Here is a 25,496-nt window from a genome sequence, read left to right on the forward strand (position 1 = left end):
CATCTTGCAGGCCGCCAGGACGTCCCCTCCCATCAGACTTCAGAACTCCACTGTGGCCTTCTTCCCCGATTATACAGCGGACGTCGCACGCAGGCGGAGAACCTTCTCCGAGGTAAAGAAAGAACTAAGGACACGAGAGATCCCATATTCCATGCTCTTCCCGGCAAGGCTCAGGGTGGTAGCAGAAAATAAAACATGGTTCTTTGACACCCCAGATGCCGTGCAAGACTGGCTGGAGGGATAGAGGCCGGGCCCTCACCCTCGGCGAACCAACCGACACCCAAGGGGCCGTAATGTAGGAAGACATCCAGATTCCCAGGCATCGGGAGGGGGCCCAGAGAGCAGCTCGCCCTTAAGAGACGAAGGTGGACAAGAGGAGAACGAAGAACTATGATCTCCAGGTTTTCGTAATCTACTAGACTTATTGTGCTGCTCACACGCCACCCGCCATTGGACACTGGGTGATGGACCTCTGGCGGTGAGACTGAGAGACCGCTGGCTGCGGAGAGTCCCTCACCCCGACGCGCAAGTACATTGTTTTGGGGTTGGGACATGCACTCTGCTCAGTTGGGGGGGCGGGCAGTTTTGAGTCCGTATAGCAGGGGGGCAGGGAGGGGGGTGGGTAAGGGTAAGGGGTTGGTTAAAGTTCGGGAACACTTGGTCCTACAAGTTATGGTTTTGACACATGCCTATGCTGATAGGTATGACACTGCCTTTGGACAGCACCACATGTCACCGGGGGGGCCCAATGGCAGGGGGTACGATAGCATCGCACCTGCCTCGTGCATGCCCTCACACAACACCCCACTAACGGCAAGAAGGCCTCGCGGCTTATCGAGATCCCTCCGCAGGAAAAGAGGGAGATTGCATCCTATGGGTTCTTTCAGGCCCCACCACCAGAGATTCCTATGGCCAGGGTAAATAGTCACGCTCCACCAGCCCCACTGCAAATTATGTCCTGGAACGTTAGGGGCCTGGGCGATAGGATCAAAAGGGGCCTGAGAGACAGGGACCCGCCCTGGTTCTTTTGCAAGAAACACACTTGATGGGGGTGGCCACACGGGCTCTGGATAGGCAAGGATACCGCATGATAGTACACGCAGAATTTACCTCAGGGTCACGTGGCACAGGCATATTGCTGCGAAAGTCCTACCAATACATAGTGAAATCCACGAAAACAAATGACCAGGGACGCTTCGCAGCGGTACATGGCCAGTGGGAGGGTAGACTACTAAACGTTGGCTCCGTTTACATCCCGCCGGCGCTGCAAGCCGTGGCACTACCAGACCTCGGCAAGTTCCTGTTAGAACTCCCTGAAGGAGAACTACTTATTGGCAGAGATTTTAACACAACACTCACAAACCCCCTTGATCGATTCCCCACACGAACACACACAGATGGCCCTAGCAAACTCCAGAATTTTCTAGAAGCGCAGGGACTGGTGGATGTGTGGCGTCTGCTACACCCGGAACAGCAACAGTACACCTACTACTCAGCAACCCACAATAGCCTTTCAAGGATAGATTACTTTTTCACATTAGGAAGCGGCCTCCTTAACATCGACGAAGCAAAGATACAACCGAGGGGCATTTCGGATCACTCGCCGGTCACTCTGACCATGTCTAGTACAGGCACCAAGCGTAGGAGGATCTATCCGATTTTTCCTGGGTATCTCAAAATCCCAAATATTAGTAAAGACCTTAAGAAAGCGACCAGACTATATTTTGAAGAGAACCAGTCCTCGGTAGCCTCCCCCTCAATATTGTGGGAGGCCTACAAAACGGTGTTCAGGGGACAGGCTAATTCAGCGATAACAAATCACAAGAGAGTACAAAGGAGGGAAGCTTTGGAGCTGGAATTGGGCCTCGAGAGGGCCAACACCGCCCATATGGCTGACCCATCAGAAGACACACTTCACGCCTTGCAGATACACCAACGCTGCCTCAACGACCATTTGAGGCGTGTGACCATGGCGGACATCGCCGCGACTAAACACAGAGTCTACGAATTTGGGGACAAAGCCAGTAAACTCCTTGCGTGGCTAGACAAGAAACAGGGGGGAGGCAGGAACATACTACAAATCACTGATGCATATGGCATAGCACACACCCAGCCGGAGGAAATAGTAGATGCATTGGCCGACCACTTTAGTGAAGTCTACACCCCGACAGTAGTAGTGACGGAAGATGAAGCCCGGGCCACCCTCGACTGTGTGCCTCTACCGGTGCTGACAGAGGAGGCGGCGAAGGACCTCGATGCCCCATTAACAACTGATGAAATTCAGTTGGCAATTAACTCCCTCCACTCGGGTAAGGCTCTGGGCCCTAACGGGGTGCCCATTGAATGGTTTAAAACCATGTCGGAATCCCTGAGTGAACCCCTACTTCAGATGTATGAGGAGAGTAGAGAAAAGGGTACGCTGCCCCCAGATCAACGGATGGCAACCATAGTCGCCATCCCGAAACCGGGTAAACCGCCTAGCGACTGTAAGTCCTATAGACCTATTTCGCTCCTGAACCCAGAGGCCAAAATAATAGCGAAAGTGCTGGCGAACAGGCTTATGCCGTGCTTAGGTCAGCTGATCCACCCGGACCAGTCCGGCTTTATGCCGCATAGAAGCACGGCCCTGAATCTTCGTAGAGTGCACGGAGTTTTGGCGCGAAACTCACTGTTAAAAGAACCAGCAGCGATATTGTCATTGGACGCCAAAATGGCGTTTGACATGGTAAAATGGAGCTATCTCTTCGCGGTGCTCACTCGCATGGGGTTTGGGCCCGTCTTTATTTCGTGGATCAGGTTACTATACAAAGACCCCGTGGCCAGGGTAGTGGCAAATGGACACACGTCACGAGACATACGTCTGGGACGAGGAACTCGACAGGGATGCCCACTATCGCCCCTCCTATTTGCATTGGTCCTAGAGCCGCTGGCGGTCACTATTCGAAGTACGCAGCTCCTGAGGGGGATTAGGTGGGATCAACAGTGGCAAGACAGAGTGTCCGTATATGCGGACGATATGTTGATATACCTCACGGACCTAGAGAATAGCCTTCCGAACCTCCTAGCAATCTGCAACTCACACGGGCGAGTGTCAGGCTACACTATCAACTGGTCTAAATCGATACTCTTTGAGCTCAGAGGGCCACTCCCGCCCCTGCCAGACTCCTGCCTGCTGGAGGTGGCTTCTTCGTCCTTTAAATACCTAGGAACAATATCACTCGAGACGACACTGAGTTTTCAACACTCAATCTGCAACCCCCTCTAATTCGACTACGCAATGATGTGCAACACTGGAAGGAACTTCCATTAACATTACTGGGCAGAGCAGCAATATTTAAAATGATGGCACTACCGCGCTTCCTATACATACTTGAAAATGCCCCAAAATTGGTACCCACCAGTTTCCTCCAGAGGGTAACAGCACTGATATCGAGTTTGCTCTGGGGAAACCGACCAGCCCGAATATCTCACACAAAATTCAACAGGAGCTGGTATGATGGCGGAATTGCACTGCCTAATATGCAATTGTATTACTGGGCGGCCCAACTCAAGATCCTCAACCAGTGGGTACACGCCCCACAGGACGACCCAGCATTCAAGTCACACAGGGCACAACTAGGCACAAACAGCTTACTAGCACCTCTATACCACCGGGGCACAGCGGCGAAACTTATAGGACCCACCAAACATACCGTACAGCTATGGTACAAGGCACAAGCGAAACTACACTGGGATGGGACCATCACGAAGATCACACCACTGTGGGACACCAAGGCATTGGGACACCTACGGCGCACTAAGGGCTTCACCCAGTGGGATAACATTGGGATATCGACAGTGGGGGACATGTGGACTAGAGAGGGCGTAATCCCGTTTGCGTCCCTTCAGGACCAGTATGAACTGGGAGATAACGAGCTGTATAGGTATATACAAATCAGACATGCCCTCCAGGCGGTGATCCCACCGAATACGACACCACCAGAGTCCTCCCCGCTGGAAGACCGTTTACTCACGGACTTCATGCAGGAAGGCGCAACCTCCTTAACATACCGTAAATTGATTAATAACTTACCTGACCCACTGGAGAGGTTGAAGGACAAATGGATGGCTGAAGTCGGAGACTTCGATGACTCCGATTGGAACGCGGCCATTGCTTCTCCGTGTGAGGCTGGCATATCGTCCAAGTTCCGCCTGGTACAACTAAAAATCCTACACAGGGTATACTACACGAGAACTACACTACACAAATTACAGAGAGCGGACCATCCTTATTGTCTCAAGGGCTGCGGGGATGAAGGCACGTTCATACACACACTCTGGAGCTGCACACGTATTATTGGCTACTGGCAGCGGGTACTCCGCACTATCGCTCAAACACTTAACACCTCACTCACACTGGACCCACGTGTTTGCCTATTGAATGTATGGGGACCTACAGATCTCACATTTTATGAGAGGTTATGGACTATGATAGGCCTCATGACGGCCAAACGGGACATGGCACAAAAATGGGGGGCAGCGGAACTCCCCACTTTGGCACAATGTAGCAGAAACATGGATATGCTCATGTTGACGGAAAGGGCTGTATACAAACTGAGAGATAATCCACGCAAATGGAATGGGGTTTGGTAACCGTGGAACACATACAGAGGGGATATTTGTGAGCCATTGCCGGAGGAGGATCTTGATAGCTCTGGAGATGAGGAGGACATTGCATAGGGGTCAAGGACAACGGAAGGCAGCACACGTGAGGGAAACGGGGATGGTTACAACGCAACGGGGTTTAGTAAAGGGGGGGTGCGCGGGCGGGATGTAACTTAGGGAGACTTGCAGAACTGATCTCTCGCAGGGCAGCGTCGATACCAGATAGCAAACCATGTATAAATTGTTGACATACTGACTTAAGTGTGAAGTTTATTAGTTTACAAAAAACACAAAATGCAAATTGTATTTCGATGTATATCTTATCCGTTCCGTATGAATAAGTATCCTGAGTAACCAATAATGCCTCAACAATCGGAGAAGGCTAAAATATCTGTACATGGATCATCCGTACAACATACTGCAAGCCGGCCTCAGGGTTGTAGGCGCAATTATGTACTGTGTCTAAAAATGTCTATATGACTTTGCAATAAAAAATATTCAAAAAAAAAATAGAAAGGGCCCACCGAGTGGCCCCCCAATCAGCTGGAGAGAGGCGATGAACCCTCAACATTCTGGTCAAACTGCACTCCTATAAAGTCAAGGAAGCCATCTTGCAAGCAGCCTGGAAAAAGCCACAAGCTCCTTTCAAGGTCACAAATGCATGCTATACCAGGACCTGGCACAATCCACACAAAGGCGGCAACTATTCCGACGGGTAACAGCAAAGTTGTGTTTGGATAACATTAAATATCGTTGGACTTATCTATTCGGGTCGGCCTTTGAACCTCACAATAAAGCAAGATATATCACAGGGCTTGAGAAGGGTCTGGGAATCTTTGGGCTGCCGAATGCGGAGTAGACGCCCGCCCGATCATCTTCAAAGGGAAAGAAACTGAACGAACTACAGCTTTTCAGTGGCGCACGATTCAAGAGGGGAAACAATCCAAAACGTGAAGTAACAGCAGTGACCGGAAAAGAAACAATAACCACAAAAGTACTCAACCCGATTCTTTGGAGAAAAAACGTACTTAGCAGATCGACCTAATGTTGGGAGGGCACCTCTAACTACAGAGGGAGAAGCAACTCTCGGCGGCTACAGAAATTATTAAGACATGATATAGACACCCTGCAAGTACCAAATACAGGGGACAGCCATGGAGCAGGCCTAGACCAAGGCACCTGCCAATACGCCCTTTATCTTGAGCGAATAAGTCGCAGGGTACCCTAGGGGTCCTCAGCAAAGGTTTAGTTATATTTCTGGTTATGATAGTTCGGGGGGATATTTACTAGGGTTAGGTGGTGGTCACAAAGGGGAAACAAACATTCCACGTATCAATGTCATAATGGGAGGTGTACGTGCAAAGGGGCAGTGGGGGAAACTTGGCAAGTAAAGTGACAAGAGAAGCGTAATTTAAAGGGGCAGTGAGTGAGGGGAGGAAGGAACCCGATTCAAGATGATTAGTATAGTCTCGTGGAATGTTAAGGGTCTGAACTCCTTTCAAAAAGTGCCAAAAAATCTGGAAATATTTGGTAGATCACCAATTTGATGTAGTGGCTCCCCAAGAAACACACTTAAAGTGATCAGAAGAGCACAGACTTAGGCACAAAAGGTACTCCCTAATCTATAGGTCATCCACTGGGTCAAACAAAAAGGTGCAGCATTACTATTCTACAACACTACAAAATTCCAGCCAGAATGTTTCACAACAGATAGGAACGGTAGTAGTAGTGGGTAAGGGGAAGCTGAAAGGAAGACTACATTAATTTTGGCTTACTCCCCCAACACAGGCCAGCCAGCCTTTTTTACCTCCTGCTGAATATGATGGGAGGATTCGCAGAGGGCCCATAATTCTTATGGGATACATTAATTTAACATGGCATGCTGAAGAAAGATCACCTATGGGAAACTTCCTCAAAGAGGTGAAACAGACTTTTCAGACTCTAAGCCTTAAAGACGCATGGAGATCTATTTACCCAAATACCAGAGATTACACCTATTTCTCCCACGTACACCAAACATACGCCTAGATTACATATTCCTCAGCCAAAGCATCCTGTGGTCCCTACAGGCCGCAAAGATCCAACCAATTACGGTGTCAGACCACAGCCTCATCTCCATATGCCTGAAGTGAGGAAGCACGGCACTTGGTCCATTAAGATGGTTCTTCCCTGTCTCTTTAACAAGATATAGAGTGCTCAGAGACAAATTGAGGGTGGCAATTAAGGAATACTTCCAACTGAACCAGCCACACGCAACCTCCCTCCTAGACAACTGGGATGCATTCAAGGCGGTGTTGAGAGGCAAATGCATTAAATTAAATGCCACACTAAATAAGCAAAGGGCAAAGGAGCGTATAGCACTAGAAGCAGAACTGGAGGTCATAGAAAGGGAACTCAAACAAACCCACCACCCGGACCCTACAGCGAAAATTAACTGCGCAGAAAGGGAACATTAATGCAATAAAACCAACAGAGCAGAATACACCCTTCTGAGGCTGCGCCAAATATGTTCTGCACAAGGGAATAAGGTAGGGTCACACCTAGCTAGACAACTTGGGGGAAAAAGGGAGAAAGAATAAATAGGTGAGCTCAGCACCGACGGGGGGATCTTAGAACACTCCAACACAGGTAAAGTGAATATATTTGGAGCCTTTTACAAAGATCTCTTTCAAGCAGTGTCTACAGACCCGACAGCCCAAAAATATTATTTGGACATGTTGTCGCTCCTCCACATCTCCCCAGCATGGAACGAACAACTAAACGCTTCTATCACTGAGGAGGAGGTGGGGCAAGCAATAGCGGCGTTGAAGCCTATTAAATCCTCGGGCCTGACAGACTGACAGCACACTTCTACGAAACCTACGCATCAGAGATTATTCCCCAGCTGACTTCCCTATTTAATTCTACAGTGGAGGGTCCTAAGGAGATAGCCTCAATGGCAGAAGCAGTGATTACTGTGATCTCTAAGGCAGGGAAACATCCTCAACACTGCACAGCGTACAGGCATATCACTCTGTTAAATCTGGAGGCTAAGTTATATTCAGCAATTTTGGCAGCTAAACTAGGAAATCTAATGCTTGTCTTAATCCACCCTGATCAATCAGTCTTCATAAAGGGGAGACAATATACACAGGATGCTTCACTGATAGAGATAGTTTCCAAACTCAAAATACTGGTGATCCTGATAGGGCTAGACGCAGAAAAGGCATTTGAAAGGGTGGATTGGTCCTTTATGTTTCGCACACTGGAAAGATTTGGATTTGGGGACCCCTTTCTTAACATGATTAGAGCAAACTATGCACAGCCATGCTCACGAGTACAGGTTAACGGGGTGAGCACTCAGTTGTTCAACCTAAGCAGGGGGACAAGACAAGGCTGCCCACTGTCCCCCTGTCATTTGTGCTAAGCATAGAACCGCTAGCGGCACGAATCAGAGCCACCCCGGAGATCCAGGAAATTAGATTCAGGGGCAAGGAACATAAGCCATCCATTGCAGATGACATCCTGCTGACTCTTACCGCCCCTGTTCCTTTGTTCAAGCCCTTAAGGAAGAGCTGAAGAAGTTCGGAGAGTAGCATGTTTTCGTGTAATTCTAAATAAATTTTCCATCCTGAACCTCACGCGGGTAAATTGAGTCAACGCTCCTACGAGGGAAACCCCATTCCATTGGGCCAAGCACATTCTCAGATATCTGGGGATCTAGATCACTCCCCCGCCCCCGCTTAGAGGGGCTGTTTCAGGCAAACTAATCCCCCCCTTCTGCTCCAGCTGCAACAAGATCTTAAACGTTAGAAACCATTATATATTTCCTGGCTAGGGCGTATCCACGCAATAAAGATGACAGTCTCATCCGAATTCCTACTCTTGTTTCAGGCCCTCCCGATTGATCTTGAAAGGGACTTTCTCCCAAGATTACGCTCATTTATCACACGCTACATTTGGCAAAATGGTAGAGCGCATCTCCCATTCCACACTCCCAGATGGGCAAAGAGCGAGGGAGGTGTGGCTTTCCTCGACTTTAGCCTTTATTACAAAGGGGCACAACTGAGGGTAATAGCACAGTGGTCCATGAGGGAATCAGATAAACACTGGCTACATATGGACAGGGCAATAGGAGGGAGAATCATCTGGGAAATGATGTGGAAACACAAGGAGGACCGACCACCTAATGTTTATTTGAGCACACCCACGAGGACCACTCTCAAGGTATGGGATGATATCACTAAAAGGAAAATATGGACAACATTTCCCTCTCCATACACCCCAATTCACTTTAACCCGGAGTTCCCCCCTTCACTGTGGGAGGGACCTTTTGATGCATGTAGGGAGGGGGTTGCCTTATGTTATCAGATTTCTTTCACAATTGCGATATACTCACATTCGAAAACTGTCAGAGAGATTTTCACCTAGCGAACACTTTCACTACCTCCAACTAAAATACTTGGCCTTTCACCTACAAGTCAGAAAGGAAGCCACATGTGAACTGACAATGGTAGAGACATTTGTTAGGAAGGTGGGCTCTATGAAAGGGGTGATCTCCTTTCTGTATGGCCTGTTTCCCTCCACTCTGCACGTGCCAAGACCAGCTACACTTCCTTTTGGGGTGCCATGATGGGGAGGGAGATATTGGAAGGGGAATGGAAACATCTATGGTCCGATATCGTAAAGAACAATCACTCACTAGATTTAAGAGGAGCTTTGATTGATATCTCTACCCCACTAAACTCAAGCAAATACTCCCAGACTTACGACTTGTGCTGGAGGGGCAGCGGCCTGCTCGGAGACTGTAGCCACATATGGTGGGACTGCCGCTTGCATCTATCAAGTTTTCATCTACTGCTTGCTCCAACTAATATGTCAAGAATGTGGAAATTAGTATTTATTGTGTCAATATTATAATTTATTTTCCATGTATATAATCTCTGTATTTATTGTTGTTAGTTGTTACTTTTTTGATAATATAAATTTTCAATAAACAAATTCCAACAACATGAACTAAAAAATATGTTTTTAAATAAACAAAACTATATATCTCTTTAATATTAAATGTGTAAGCTCTGATTTTTTGCATGCTATGTAGTGTGGTTACTTTTCCAAGTTCACCTAGAATATTTCCTTGCTGTTATATAGAAGCGTGCTATTAGTTTCTTTACTCACTTAGTTTTGTTCTTGCGCATAGCAAGCACATTGGTTTGGTAGGGGTCCCATTTTTACAAAAGTGTACTGCCCCACCATTAAGCCATTTTGGGGGCGAGATCCTGGCACAAATGAAAGACATGTTGGGGTTCCCAATACCGACCTCTGTAGAGGCATTCCTCCTGGGCCTTAGAGACCCGATACTGCAATACCAAACGAAGGCAAATAAGGCGATTATGTGGGCCTGCTGGGGGCTGAAAAAACGGCGATCGCCACTCCCTGGAAGAAGAAAGCGGCCCAGTGTTAGCACAGTGGCATTCCCGACTATGGAAAATACTCACCATGAAGAGGCTAGCAGACATTTTTAGAGAATACAAACATTTCGAATATAAGTGGGGTCCATTAGTAGCGTATCTCACAAAAGGTCTTCTCCTGCTAATATGTGGTCCTACGATGAGAACAATGCATCTGTTTCAGTTCTAACTCTGGTGCGGACCCGCAATCAGGTCCCTTGAACGGGTCAAAGATGGCAAACCCAACACAACACCAAGTTAGGCGGTAATACCTCACCTCACGCCCCATGAAACATATTACACCCAAAGGAGAAAGTGGATAAAATGTGACACCACCTTAGTTAGTGTAGGGGAGGGGCAGGTGAGGGAAAGTTTAATAAACCGATAACTGCAATTTACCTGTAAGGACAAGAGGAAATGTATCTGATAATATGTTCAAGATGGCGCTATCCACTCATGAGGAATATGTGTCTTCTTTAGAGATTGAGGGGAATGTGAGTACACGTGTATAATGGAATGCCTCTATTTATTGCTCTTAATTTCAATAAAAAGAAATGTGACACAAAAAAATGTAAAAAGGACATTTACTAGCCCTTTCCACCTCCACTATACCACTCGTCCCCATATTAAAAGTGGCACACCAGCTGCTCACAAGGCGTGTAAGTAAGCCCCATAGTCCCTCTTACCACATGTAACATTTTGCCACTCGAGTAATGAGTCATTATTATAAATCAACTGCTTCCATCATCTTCTTTGGACACTCTAGATTCTGGGGGCGAACCAGTACCGGTTTATCTTTTGTGCTCTTCTTGTGTTAGCATATTTGCTTCTTAAATGGGTTAATTAACAACCAGTTCCAAGATGGGCACTGACTTCCTACAATGCACTTCAATGTTGCAAAATGTATACCCTGCAGTTATTTCCTTCTTCTTGTCAATGGTAAAAAAAATTACAAACATAGATGTTGCTAGCTGGGACTAATGTGGGGGTTAATCCTGCTGTTTCTTCTGATTTCAAGAGCATGGAACTAGCAAGGATGGCAGACACTGCTGCTGAATGAATCAAGGTCATATGCACATCCTCGGTGCCACTCTCAACCTGAACAATCACAAGTTCATCTTCATCACTAAGATGATGCCAAATGAAAGATTCCTTTTGCTGTGTCTCCAAATTGGTGCTCAATGGAAGCATACTTCATTGTAAGGGGGCTGGGAGAAACTGGGTGTCTTGACCTACTTTGCCTTGGAGCAGATGTTCAAAAAGATATTGACGATAAAGCAAGTACGGACCACTGATTTTGGCTGTGGCACACCGGATCCAGGATCGCTTCCAATGTTGTGCTGCCCAGGATGGGTTGCATCGGGTACATCACAAAGCACAATTCAACCAAAGTTGGTGACAGTCTGTAGTGGGGAAGGTTTTCAGAGATGTGTCATATTTACCACTAGATATTGTGTTGGCACAAATTGGCTTCGATGAAGTAATTACTTCTAGCTGAGTATCGGATTCAGTAAATTCACCACGATGGAAGGACATGACTCTGAACTTCGCATTGCCTAACTGAAGGCAAGAAAGTATAACAAGGCAAATTGTCCGACATGGAAACTATAGAGAATTCAGTACTTGACATTACACTATAATGCCACCCGTGATAGGTGGACATGAGCCAGTGATGAAAAGTGTTTTTGCAATACTAAAAACCGCCTTCATTGTAACCAATTCACCTTTCTCTCTACTGTCTTGAGGTATGCTGTACAAACTACACATTGGCTTGTGTAACCCAGCCAACACAAATGCACAAGGAACTTAAAATCTATACATAGTGGGGCGGAGTTCTAAAATAAGTTTACACGTATATCTGATTTACTTTATTACATAGTCTCAACAGTCACCTACATGACATTTTTACACAATGCATTTAGTGAATTTAAAACAGACAAAATGACAGAAATCCTTTACTGTGCTCTGATAAAATAGGAATAAATGATGAGTTTCATAAAATGGCGAAGACTGGAGAACTTATTTTAAGGCATGCAGAAAGAAAACAAACGTGTCTGTTCTCTGGAGGAAAACGGGAGCTAATGAGGTGTTTTATATGAAAGTGTGAGGTTAAGGATATGGCATGTTGTAAAATTAGCTGACAACGGGGTAGCAACCAATGTTTTCAATTTAAATAGTGATTTTTGGATTCCGGGTCCATCAAATGACCTCTTTTTATATGTGGGCCTCACACATACATTGGAAATGGGGTATCTGTATAGTAGTTTAGATCTCAGAAATAGAATTCAAACCGTGATGTGACAGAGAGAGAGACATGCTAACAGTCCTGGCTCAGTGTATCACCCTGAATTATTGATGACAGTATTGACTAGAAAGGTTCTTCTATGTGTGCGCTCTGCACACCAAAATGACCAACAGAATTCATGAGAAACAAATACCAAGAAATATTCTCAACTAATACAAGGATTAAAAGTATTTAAAAATCAAAGACATTTCAGTGGAAATATCAGGATGAAGAAACAAGCTCAAAAAATGGAGTGAATAGTTGAGTCTCCAAAGGGCAATTTGCAACTGCTAGTTATTCCAACCAAGTCTGTGCTTTAAAAGTCATTTTTCAAGTCAGTAGTCTCTCACTTAGGCGCTGCCTCTCAAACAATACTGCTCTTTTTTTTCTGGAGCCTATTCTAAAGTCAGATCTCCAATGGTCCTGTTGCATGAAGGAGTTCTATTGGAGGCAGTTTGTATTATACACCAAAGCCCCTTTTGAGCAGCAGAAAGAGAGGGAGAGAAAAAAGAATGAACATTTTGTTAGAATGAGTGTGGCTATTTTCCTGGTCCCGTCATACTGTGTTTTACCATTCCTCGTCCAAAGAACACAGCTCCTTGAATGGACTGGACATCAACAACCCTGGTCCAGCCCTGAAAAAAGTGTAGGCTCCACAATGGATGCTAGGACTGTTACAATGAATATTCACTTCTGATACACTCCATCTTCAACACTTCTTTAACTTTTTTTACAAAATTGAGGATGTCTTCCTTAACGTGACTTTTACAGGGGGTTGTCCTCTTGCCTTTGGGTATCATGACGGGTCATTAGCATTTTTGAGAGACTTCTAAACTTCACACTATTTATGAATTTTCTTTTTGATAATATAATTTCAATTGCATTACTGTCTACTTTTCGCACTCCTGCCACTTTTGGATTGGCAGATTTTAATATCTTGAGAACAAAACAGGCCAGAAATTCTACCAGACTTACAACGGGAGATCCTTAACAGACATTGTTTTGTGACATATATTTTAATTTATTTTTTTCAAGTGTTCTGGATTTGCTATTTTACCTTTTAAAATACATTAATTTTAGCTATGCCGTGTAGTTATTGATTCTCTCACCTGTACTCCTACACATATTGAAATCAATTAAATGGATAAATGGCTCCTTTGACCTACCTACCCTCCAGTGATTTGATCAAAAAAGGGAGATGGCTTGGAACATGACAGGAACCAGCTGGCATATTCTGTTTACTCCTTTTAGGATCTATTGATTTTATGTTAATTGAATACGTCACTTATAAAATGTAAATTATGTTATGTTGATGGAACTCTATTGGCTTCCCTTGCCGGCTTGTGCTGTCTTTAAAATAAGTGGAATCATTTACAAAGCTATCATGACTAGCTCTGCTTATTTTGCAGACAAGCTCACCATCTCTGGTGGCTCTTGGCATACCCACAGCCAGGAGACCATCAGAATGGAAACTAAGGGATCGATTTAGAGATGTGTACTCATACGCAAATGCAACGGAGTACCAAGTCCAACAAACTCTTGGTCCACCTGCCTCATTTAGAGATTAACAGACCTCGTCATGGTGCATGATGCAATGTCCTTTTACTGTCTTTCACCTGGCGGTGAGTGAGAAAAAAAACATAGCCGTCTTCAAACCCTAGAAGAAAACACACAAGGTGCGGGTGTCTTTAGTATTATGTTTTCATAGAAACAAGCTTCAATTTTGGTGGACAGCTGTCAAAACTGACAGGAGGTGTCGGCCAAACTTTTTCTACATCGAAGACCTGTCAAGATACCGCGATGATGGCTGGGCCTGTGCTTATCTTTAAAGCTCACAGGCGGCAGGCCATCAAGATGTCAGAGGTAATGTCCTCTTCCATCCTTAGGGTCTGATTTTAAGTTTGACAGTCTCCATGCTATGTTCATCAGAGTGGCAGAGGTAATGTCCTCTTCCATCCTTAGGGTCTGATTTTAAGTTTGACAGACTCTATGCTATGTTCATCAGAGTGGCAGAGGACTTTACCAGAAGAGCAGTCTCGTGTTAGATTTTGCATTGAATAATGTTATCAAATCAAGATAGCACATTTGCACTAATAGGTTAGAGAGACACTATTGCTATTGGATCCCCAGAGGCAGAAGCAGTTTGTGTTGCTGTTTTAAATTTCAGATCCTTATTATCAGGGAGTATTTTTATTTTGTAGTTTCCTTTCTATATAGCTATGTCTTGATACTTCCCCTCCTATCCCTCTGCCTCTCCTTCTCAGCTATTTCTATTACCTTGATTCACAGTCCTCTTGTATCCCCCCTCAATTCATCTCCTGCTTTTGAAACGTCAATGTCTGGAGCTCAAACTCCATGATTTTCTCAAGTACTCTAGTCTTTGCCTCATGAATGGTTGTTTTTCTATCCTTTAAAACTTCAAGATTTCAGTTGAATTTGGCCCGATGATGCATGGAGTTCCTTGGAAGAGGAACAATAATGGCATAAAACTGCGGAAATGAGAGTACTAGAGGTGTACATTGCATCTAGTCATCTTGAGCCACGGAGTTCTGGTTGCTAGAGTACACAATGCACAACACAGAAAGAGGGATCCGAGATCATGTACGGTGTAGGCAGAAGCAGGTTTGGCAGAAAGATGGTATTCAATGCCACAGCCCACATGACTTTGGAGGTCTAAGATAGGGACAGAGTACAAAAGCCCTGGAGGGAACCAAGTCCACAGGAGGATGAACACAATCTTCAGAGGTAAAGCTTGGGAGCGAGGACAAGAGTCAGAGAAGACGGAGATGCTTTTGCTGCAATAGTCCTGTCAGGCCTTACATTTACTGACTGAGAGCCCCTTTGTGAAATATAGAGATTTACACACATCTTTGAGATTCTATGCAGGGCCTGAACCCACTGACATAGCATACCATTCCCAAAGATTTTTCATTTTAAACTATCATAACCAGAAGGCAGCAAGGAGAAGCATCTCAGTGCTAGAATATTCTGAACGACTTTGCAGGCCATTGCATTTGACTGCTCTCTGTTTCTCTACTCTACATCTTATCATTTCATAAGGCATGGTGTAACTGGAAAGTGGGCTTTGTTGAGTGTGATTACTATGTCATTGTGCATCTGAGTTGTAAACCTATACTACCCCTAGCGTAACGCTTAACGGCCGTAGTAAGTTACCATTTGAAAGTTAGCTTTTCAAAAGAAGATTTGGCCACGGAATGAAGTCCCAGTGGAGAAGCAATGGAGGAGGAGTTCCTGAGTTCCACCTGCAACAAGCCCCAGTCTGTACATGTTCGTGCAAACATCAAGCTCATGCTGGATGACTTCTTCCATGTGGTCAATTCATGCTGCCTGGTCCCCTTCAAGGATAATTCTGTCAAAGGTCAGTTATGTCTTAGCAGGAGTTTGTGTAGCACCGGCATGCAGTGCTCAAGGTAGTCTGATGTCAGTAGATGTATGGCTACAAACATTGTATGTTTAACCTTATCCCACTTGCGGCTCTGTTTAATCACCTTACTTTCCATTAAAACCAAAATCTAATCTTCTCATGAGCTGTGATTTTGATGTCAAATATCAATGTAATTACTCTAACAAATGTGATTTTCACATTATATGCCTATTAAATTATTGTAAATGTATAGTTTCATTTATACAAAATAATCAAGTCAAGTCAATGACCAAAGGAGTTTGACCAACATAGATTACATTTTAATCTTTTCATGGCGTATTTGTGCAACAGCATAGACAAAATCAATAAAAACGAGAAATCTTAACATTCAAACAATTTTTAAAAAGGGAAATAATCCCTACTACCTTGATACCTGATAGAACGGACTATATTGCCAATCGAAACATTTCATAGGTATTAAAAATTGGTATTTAATAAGTTACAACGGTCCTGTTCATCTATTGTGACACAGAGAACCAGGGTAAGTACTGTATGTTAAGAAACAACGGTTCTTATGGGAGCAATAATGGACTATAATGGTAATTATGATGCGCAATGGCAATAATATTGGGTCATGTGGATTTCAGACAGAGAGGAGGCCAAATACAGTGTGATTGAGAATTTACAGTTTATATCAGATATTCAAACAAATTTGCACATATATACAACAATAAGTGCTTAGTGTCCTCAGTGTGCATTGGAACCAAAAGAAAACGGACTAGTGACATTTGTGACATTTACAACTTTCATTCGGAAAACAACCATTTCTAACTATAACAATGTTTTTAGACATTGTGTACAGTAACCAGTGCTGATACAATGATTTGTTTCTCTTTCACGTCGACGGCGTTTCGACCCTTTCAGGGGTACAGGGACTCTTCAGGACCTAATAGTACAGGGACATTTGGAAATTGAAAGGAGAGCGGCGTAAGCTAAAATCAAAGGAAATGTTTATAATGTTGTAAATGTCGGCCTCCTCTCTGTCAATATTATTGCCAATGTGCATCATAATTACCATTATAGTCCATTATTGCTCCCACAAGAACTGTTGCTTCTTGAAATAAAGTAAGTTCAATCATGGCAATGAAACATGTCGGCCCTCTATGACAAAATAGATAGGTGGAAACAGTGTGTCTTAGTTTTAATGTGAGCAGATACACAGCGTACAATAAAACAGTACAGCTAGTGGTTGTCTAGCTCGTTTTTAGTTTTGGTGTAGCGGTATTCACTTTTAGTTTCCACTATTCCTTTATTGGGTCAGAATAGGTTGGCATACGGATAAGTTATCCGAGTGCCGGTCTTACTATTCACCACACTGAGCACATGACTTTTTCTTTACTTTTTCTACAATTTTACACTTTTTCTGTTGTGGCATGACAGTTGCTGATGGTGAGAACCTGAGTTTACGTGTAAACTCCCATGGTGTTGCTCCCGTGAGGCACTGCCAGCCTTTTCACCACCTTAATCTAAACACTTGATTCTTTGCACTACAGGGTAGGATACTAACCAGGGGAGACCAAGTACAAGAATGTTATACAAAGGTGAACATGGATTCCCAACAACAGACAGTATAGCTGTAGCTGCTATTGAAATACATCATTTTGTGCGGCCAACGATGATGAAGGGAATTCCAACCATCATGTTAAGCTAAAGGATCAGGTCCTCGTTGTATTCTAATATTGTGAGTGGGGGGACCTGATCTGTATCCCTCTATAGCTACTTTTTGTAAATGTTGTCATAGTAATGCCCCAGGCCTATCTCATGGAATTTGTCTCCCAGAAGTCGGAGCCAGGGAATCGAAAGTGTTGTATCCAGGTTAATGCAATCCTAATGACATCCCTCGAGAACATTCATTCCTCAGACAGCCAAATATTTGCCCATAGGAACAGAGGGGCAATACCTATTCGATCCTCTAAGAATTCCAGCCCCAGATCACTGTGACAAAAGAATGTAGGGGTGATGTTTGGGGTCATCAATAGTCTTTTTATTAAAAAAATGACCCGTAGATGGCAACTTTTGTGGTAACCCCAATCTCCTTCCCCATAGGATGCGACAGATAAGCATTTGGCTTTGTAAAGGGTAACCATCTCTGTCAACGGCTTGAGACCTAACTTACAGCCAAAGCGGAATAACCCCTCCACAACCCGGTTTGTATGTTGCACCCTTGCAATAACAAAAGTGATCCCAATTTATAGTATCATTAAATATGTTCCTTAAGTATGTACAATTGGTCAACTTGTCAATAGACTTACCCCTTACAGCAAAGTTTCTAATTTAAGTCAATTTGGGGCCACACACCATAGTGTGCGATTGAATAAAATTGACTTTTATATCCAGCGCCAACATAAAATCTGCAAAAGCATTACGTGATTTTTGGAGGCTATTTGCTGTCAGAGCCATTAGCACTGTGTTGTCCGCATACAATAGTAGTGGTACATGGTTTCCTCTAATCCGGGGAAAATCAATTTCCTTCTCCAGTAAAAATGCCTCTAGCCATTTGTATAAATTAAAAAGAGAAATGGAGCTAAAATACACCCCTGCCGTACACCGTCTGTGGAGACGATAGGCCTGGTCTTTTACACCTGGGGGCCATATCTTATTGCAACTGTGGTGGAGGCATGAAGCCTACACAGAAGGTAGATCAGTGCTTCCTTCACACAAATTTTCCACATCATTGCCCATCGTTTCTCCAGATTAACAGTATCAAAGGCACTTGACAAGTCCTTGAAGGCCAGGTGGATAGAACCCCTCCTGGCCTTCATGTACTCGCCCAAAATCAGGGACAAGTTAAGGCACTGCTCTGTGGTACCCATCCCCCTCCACAAGCCATATTGTGTTTGTGACATGATCCCTGTGTTGGTCGCCCAGGTATCCAGTCGTGCCAGGGCAACCCTCCCCAATACCTTTGCCGTAGCATCAATAAGGGAAATTGGCCTGTAACCAGAGGTGTCACTCCTATTGGCCTTTTTAAACTCCGGAACGAGAACGGACTTCTTCAAGCTTGTTGGGATAGTACCAATCACCACTGGTTTAAAGATATTGGTGAGCAGGGGTGCCCAAAGGTTGATATTGCTTTTAAATAGATCTAATGGGAGCCCGTCAGGGCCTGGGGCTTCCATACAGATTCCCTTTGATAAAGCCTCCTCAACCTTGGCTATTGAGAGGGATGCACTTAATTGAGAGGCAAAGGTTAAGTCTAAGGGTGGACCCCCACTTTGCTCCTCTAACTGGACGTAGTTTGGGTTAAATATGGCTGAGAAATGGGATTCCCAAGCGTTTCCCAAAATCAACGAATCCATATACCTAACCTCATCAGTAAATAAAGGGCGATTAATGATGTCCCAAAAACTGTTAGTGCCTTTGATGGCACTAGCTCCCTCCCGATCTTCCCAAGCTAATCTCCTCAGTTCTTCTTTCCTTTGGTTAGTAGTACTTTTATATACCTACCTACCGCTTTCAATTTGGCTTCTATCGCGAGGGCAGCATGAAGGGCCATTTTAAGGTTCTTTTGGGCTCTAGAACACTCAGTATCGAACCACCGTATCGCCAGGTTAGTCTTTTGGCTATTTCTGCACAAATCAGTTCAAAATCATGAACGACCTCGCCAGGGCTAGAATTGTGTTGGAGTCATCTCATAATAGGGTCTAGATATGCTGCAACAGTTTTTTTTCAAAATGGATAGGATTTATTAGTCCCCAGTTTAATCCTACCCCTTTACTGGGAAATAGTGGATAAGGCGGCCATCACCCTTCCCTGCCTGGGCTATTACACTGAGAGAAGTGGGGAGGGGATTGTGATCACTGGCAATATTTGGTTCCACCTCAAAGTCGCCAACAAGTGACAAAAACTTCCTCAAGATGAAAATAAAATCGATTAAACTTTCCCTGCCTCCTCCAACGTAAGTAGGGCACTGTGTTATGGGACTGCTTGCCAAGTTATTAATAAGGCCCTGGTCATTTGAGATGATAATGGAGTTTAACTCCTTAAGAGCACCAAACGTTTGGGCGTGGCTTGGACGGCAAGCATGGCGGACGCAGCCTAGCTGAGCTCCGTCCTCGCCTGCCGATTATCCGTCGTTATATCCTTCTCTTCCCCATTTCATCGCGGCCCCGAGGGTTGCGCTTACTGCGGGGGCCGCGGAGACCACTTCAACACACTTTGGGCCGGTTTGGCGCCGCTGGAGACGAGCGGGGGCAGGCGGACGCCGTGCGGCCTGGGCGGCCTCCGAGAGCCGGGGAGCTCGAGTTTTGCGACCCGGATTGCGATCCTGCGGAGGCGGCCGGAATCCGGCAGACTGGCGGCGGACCGATAGCGGCGGAGGGCCGCACCTGGCTTAGGACGTCTGGGGGAAGCTGTAGTAAATAAGCAGGAGCTCTACAACAGAAGCCTCAGCTCTGCATCGGGAGACACTGGTCCCACTCGGCGGCCCTACAGGAGGCGGCTGAGGATCGCGGCCCGCTCGGAAGGCGGAAACCACACCGGTGGAGCGGAACGGCCAGGCGAGTGCCCCTCTTCCATCTCTGGGCCCCGGGCGGTGAGGAGCAACGTCCGGGAGTAGTGGTGACCCGGGAGATCCAAGTGCAGCGCAGAGGCCTGGAGCGGCAGCGGTGGACCGGGACCTCAATTTTCATGACACCCGGCAGTGCGTCTGTGCAAGGGATCGGGGCCTGGCAGTAGAGGACACCGACCGCCTGCCATCGTGGGACTGGACGTGCTCAGCTACCAACACTGAGAGCACCTGCGGAGCGACTGGGAAGTGAGGGACCGAACGCCCATTCCTTGAGGTAATGGACAGGGGGGGCCCCCTAGGCGGCAGCGGGACGACAAGCGCCACGCCAGATGCAGGTCAGGGGTGGCTGAGATCTGCTTGAGAGACGGGGGAACCCTGGTGGCGCAGGCCGCGGCTGGACTTTGACCCTGAGGGGCGTACCTGGCCTGACTATTCGGTGGTCAATTCGGACCGCGGTGGGGGGACCCCCCAGACTGGTGGCATAGTGAGCAGTAACCCAACGAGGGCCTGCTAGGCTGCCCCAGGTCCATGTGCAGCACACTCGTCACGACCCGTGGGGCAGGTGGAGGCGGAGGGGGCCCTAAGCAGGGGCCCATCGACAAGTTCAAAGGGCCGGGCGGCAGTGCGGGGGCCTCCGGTGGATCCCAGATGACCGGGCCAGACAATGCGGCGCTGATGGCAGCCATTACCCAGTCCCGAGACGAGTTGGACGCCAAAATTGGGGCAGTGGGATCAGAAGTTACACTCCTTTGCCAAGACCTGCGGAACGCGGTCTCCCGCATCACGGAAGCCGAAACTCGGATATCTGGGGTGGAGGATGATGTGGTGACGCTCAAACCGAAAGTGGCTGCCCTGGAATCCACACAGAAGGGCCTGGCGCTCCGGGTGGAGGACGCAGAAGGGCGCGCCAGGCGAAACAACCTCCGTTTTGTAGGACTGCCGGATGGATGCGAAAAGGGAGACATGGAGGGCTTCCTGACACAGTGGCTTGGTGGCTGGGTTTTACCCGGGGCCCTCTCCAGTTGTTTTGTGATAGAAAGGGCGCACCGGGCCCTGGTGCAAAAACCGCCAGAGGGAGCGAGACCGCGGCAGGTGATTGCAAAGCTTCTCAACTACCATGACAGAGATGTGATCCTCAAACAGGCCAGACCGAACGAACCACTGCAATATGAAAATCACACGATCCTGATCTTTCCTGACTATACCCGCTTAGTACAACAGCAGCGCCAGTCCTTTACGGTGGCCAAGGCACGTTTGCGCGATCTGAAAATACAATATGCGCTTCTTTATCCAGCCCGCCTAAGAGTTATCTTCCAATCTCGCACGCACTTCTTTGATTCCCCGAAGGATGTGTTTCAATGGACAGATGAAATCAGACCTGTGAAGGCGCACACTCCCCCGGAACGGGACTCAGACTCGTCACACGATGATACGCAGACACGATCCTCCCGACTTAAAGGCAATTGGAGATCCCGATCCCGACAGCGGTCGGAGTCAAGCACAGCTTCGGAGACTGCGACTGGAGCGGCCGAGAAACAGAAGAAGGGCACGTGAGGGCGCTCAGAGACATATTGCGGACAGATTGTCTTAAGTCCCTCCTTTCTGGGGAGCGTGCATGGGGGTAGAGCGAGGTGCCTGTGCCTTGTGTGAGACTGGATGTACGGATGAGGAGCGATGGTGGATGGGGGGGGGTATATGGTGGGCAGGGGGGTTCTTTTAGGCAAGGCTGGGAGGGAGTAGGTGTTGGGTGAGATAACCGCAGTTATGGGGATCCATTGGTGGGGTGGGCTGTCTGTCTCATGTTGGGGGCAGAAGCCATACTGCACCGCAACAGATACTTCATCGTTCCTTGAGGTATGGGGTGGGGGGGGGGGAGTTCTGGGAAGTTGGTGGATGTTGGATGGGGGGGGCTGCACGGTTCGGATGCGATCGAGATGGTGGCCGGAAGCACACACAGACGGTATGCGTCATGGATGCTGGCTGCGAAGGGTCTACGATGTCGAACCTGGATAGAGGGGCCGCTGGGAGTGGCAACCCTGGCAGGTGCAGCTAATTAAGAAGTTTCTGGAGAGCCAGCCTGAGCTCAACACTCACAGTTAGCAGCAGTGGGAGTAGGAGGTTGTCAACTGTACTGAAGAACATGGCAGAGCAGTGCGAAAGCCAGAAGTCCTCCCAGAAGAGGAAGCCGAAGTTCACCACCACCGAGCTTCAGGTGCTGGTCGAGGAGGTGGTGAGGGTGCACCGCCAGCTGTTTGGAAAGCTGTCCCTCAATGTGCCAGACAGCACCAAGAGGAGGATCTGGGCCGAAATCGCCCAAAAGGTGAATGCTGCGGGTGTCACCCCCAGGTCCGTAGAAGAACTCAAGAAGAGATTCTACGACATCCGCAGCCTCACAAAAAGGAAGATGGCTGAGATACAGAGGCAGGCTGGAGGCACTGGAGGAGGCAGGAACCCGGCGCCACCCCTCACCGAGCTGGAGGAACTGGTCTCCAGCACCATTGAGAGGGAGAGTGTCAGTGGAATTGGGACCCTGGACAGCTCTGCGAGAGCTACAGCTACAGGTAAGAAGCATGCGCATCATGACACACCCTACCAGACACCTCCCCATTAGACACAATGCATAGGCAAACCCCAGCACAGTACTGTCACCAACATACAAGAGACAAGCATCATGGTACATGTAGTCAGCAGGAGTTAGCTAAATATGGCAGTGCAGAATCACAAGACAGGAAACAGTGTGACACAGTGTAAGGAGATGCAAGGACATGTGGAATGCTTTAATTGTACTGCCTGTAATACATCGGCACTCAGTTTACAAATGCTTCTTTGTACCTAGGGGCCCCATCAGGCGGAACAACATTGACATCAGAGGGAGCAGCACCGTCTGACACTGCACTCGCAGGGCCGAGCACCAGCCAGGCTGGCCAGGAGGAGGAGGAGGACGGAAACACCCTAGGGCTAGGTATGGAGGGAGACCTGGTGATAGACTTCGATGCACTGCACTCCCCACAAATGGCCAGCACACCCACCTTGCAGTTCTCCCCAGAGAACTCCCCTACAAGGGACACCATTCCGCCTACACCAGCTCCTGCCACAACCATGGCCTTGCCACCTGTACAACCTGTCCTGGGAGCAGGGGCTCAGGGACCGGCCAGCACCACACCCCCACCAGTGGCACCCCAGCCCACTCAGCAGGCCGGAAGCAGCAGTGCCCGGCGCCATACCATCACCACCACTGCTGCACCAGCACGGGAGGGCAGTGTATTCCTGGGCCTCGAGGGACAGATGGTGAAGATTCAGAGGCAACAGGCAAGATCCACGATGGCCTGCCAACGCCAGCTCCTGCAGCACAACCTGCAGATGGGAGAGATAGTAAAGGGATTTCAGGCATTTGTGGAATCGAATAAGGAGGTGGCAGCAGGGTTAGGCAGGCTAACCACTGCCATAACCCAATCATCTAACAGACAGGAGGAGCATGAGCTGGTGCGCAGGCGGGATGCCCGGGTGCTGAACCGCGCCATGAGCCGCCTTGCTGCGGCGACGGCACAACTGTGCCATCGCAGCGCGAACATGGAATCTAGCCTGAGTCAGCATACGGCAGAGCTCACAAGGGGGATGGCCCGGATCACCACTGCTATGGAGGCCATGATTATTTCGAACACGGCCTCCAATCCTGCCCTGGACCTGGGTGATGCTGGGGACAGCAGCAGCCGCAGCAGCCCGGCCAGCGCTGCGTCTGAGCCACGTAGGAGCACCAGGCGCTCCGCTGATGCTGCTGGGCATTCAGAGGGGGCTGAGGGACACCCCAGTGGGTCTGGCAAGCGGGCAAAGAAATAGCCTTGCAAGGGCGGGTGAGGCAACCTGAACCTTGGACTTTTGTTTTTTTCCTATACACCATTTTTTGTTGCACATCAGTGCTGTAACTGTGTTGCAACAGTATTAAAATTTGTTTTTTCCCAACCAACATTTAGCTGTCTTTGCATCTGTACTCACTCAGAAATAGTTCTCAGTAATCTCCTCACGTCTGTATCTGCCATCACTTGGCGTACACACCCCAGCTGGCTGTGTCAGTGGCACAGCTTCGTCGTCGTCATGGTCCTCGTAGTCAGACAACTCCACCTCAGTGCCCTTCTTCACCGCAAGGTTGTGTAACATTGCACATACAGCTATGATCTTGCAGCAGGTGATGGGGGTATACTGCCTTGCACCTCCACTCTTGTGCAGGCATCTGAATCTACTTTTCCAGATGCCAAAGGTCCGTTCGACAACATTCCTTGTGCGTATGTGGGCCCGGTTATACCTCCTTTGGCTGGGTGTGGAGGGGTTGAGGTAGGGGGTGAGTATGAATGAGCGGAGGGCATATGCACTGTCGCCTGGAAGAGAAAGGGGTTACATTACACACATGCATACATGTATTCCACCTAGCTACTATGTGTTATGGGGGTCTGATGATGTGTCTCACCTAGGAGGTATCCTTCACCAAATTCGCCAGCCATCAGCCGTGCATAGATGCCGCTCTGTTGGAAAATATAGGAGTCATGGGTACTCCCTGGAAATTTTGCAACCAGGTCTGTGATGGTGCACTTTGCATTGCAGATCACCTGCACGTTGATGGTGTGTGTAGACTTGCGATTGCGGTATATGTATTTGGTGTCCGCTGGTGGGCAAATCGGAATGTGCGTGCCATCTATGCAACTGATGATTTGGGGAAATTGTGCCATCTGGTAGAAGTCAGCTTTGGTTTGTAGCAGTTCTGCGTGGGTTGCAGGGAAAGAGATGTATTGGTCCATCCTGTGTATCATGGCGTCAAGGAATGTGTGGAAGAACCTTGACAGGCTGCTCTGGCTCACCCCTCCTGCTGCTGCTACTCCACTTTGATAGCTGCCAGACGCTAGCAGGTGTAGGCTGCATAGCACCTGGATGTGCGCAGGGATGGCGTGTGCCCTTGGGGTGTGGTGGTCCAAGAATGGCTTGAGATCCCTGATGAGCTCAAGTATGGTGTCAGAGTCCAGCCTGTATCTCTGTAGTATCTCTGCCTCTGTGAGCATGAACAGGGTTATCCTCTGTCTGTAGACCTGTTTATTTCTTAGCCATTCCCTCTGTCCTTCCTGCTATAGCCGTAGCCGCCTCGCAATGACATAGAAAGCTGCCATCCTGCAAGTTGCAATGCATTTTGGGCCTGTT

Source organism: Lissotriton vulgaris, chromosome 7 (assembly GCF_964263255.1).
Source record: "Lissotriton vulgaris chromosome 7, aLisVul1.2, whole genome shotgun sequence".
In the NCBI taxonomy this organism is placed as follows: Eukaryota; Metazoa; Chordata; class Amphibia; order Caudata; family Salamandridae; genus Lissotriton; species Lissotriton vulgaris.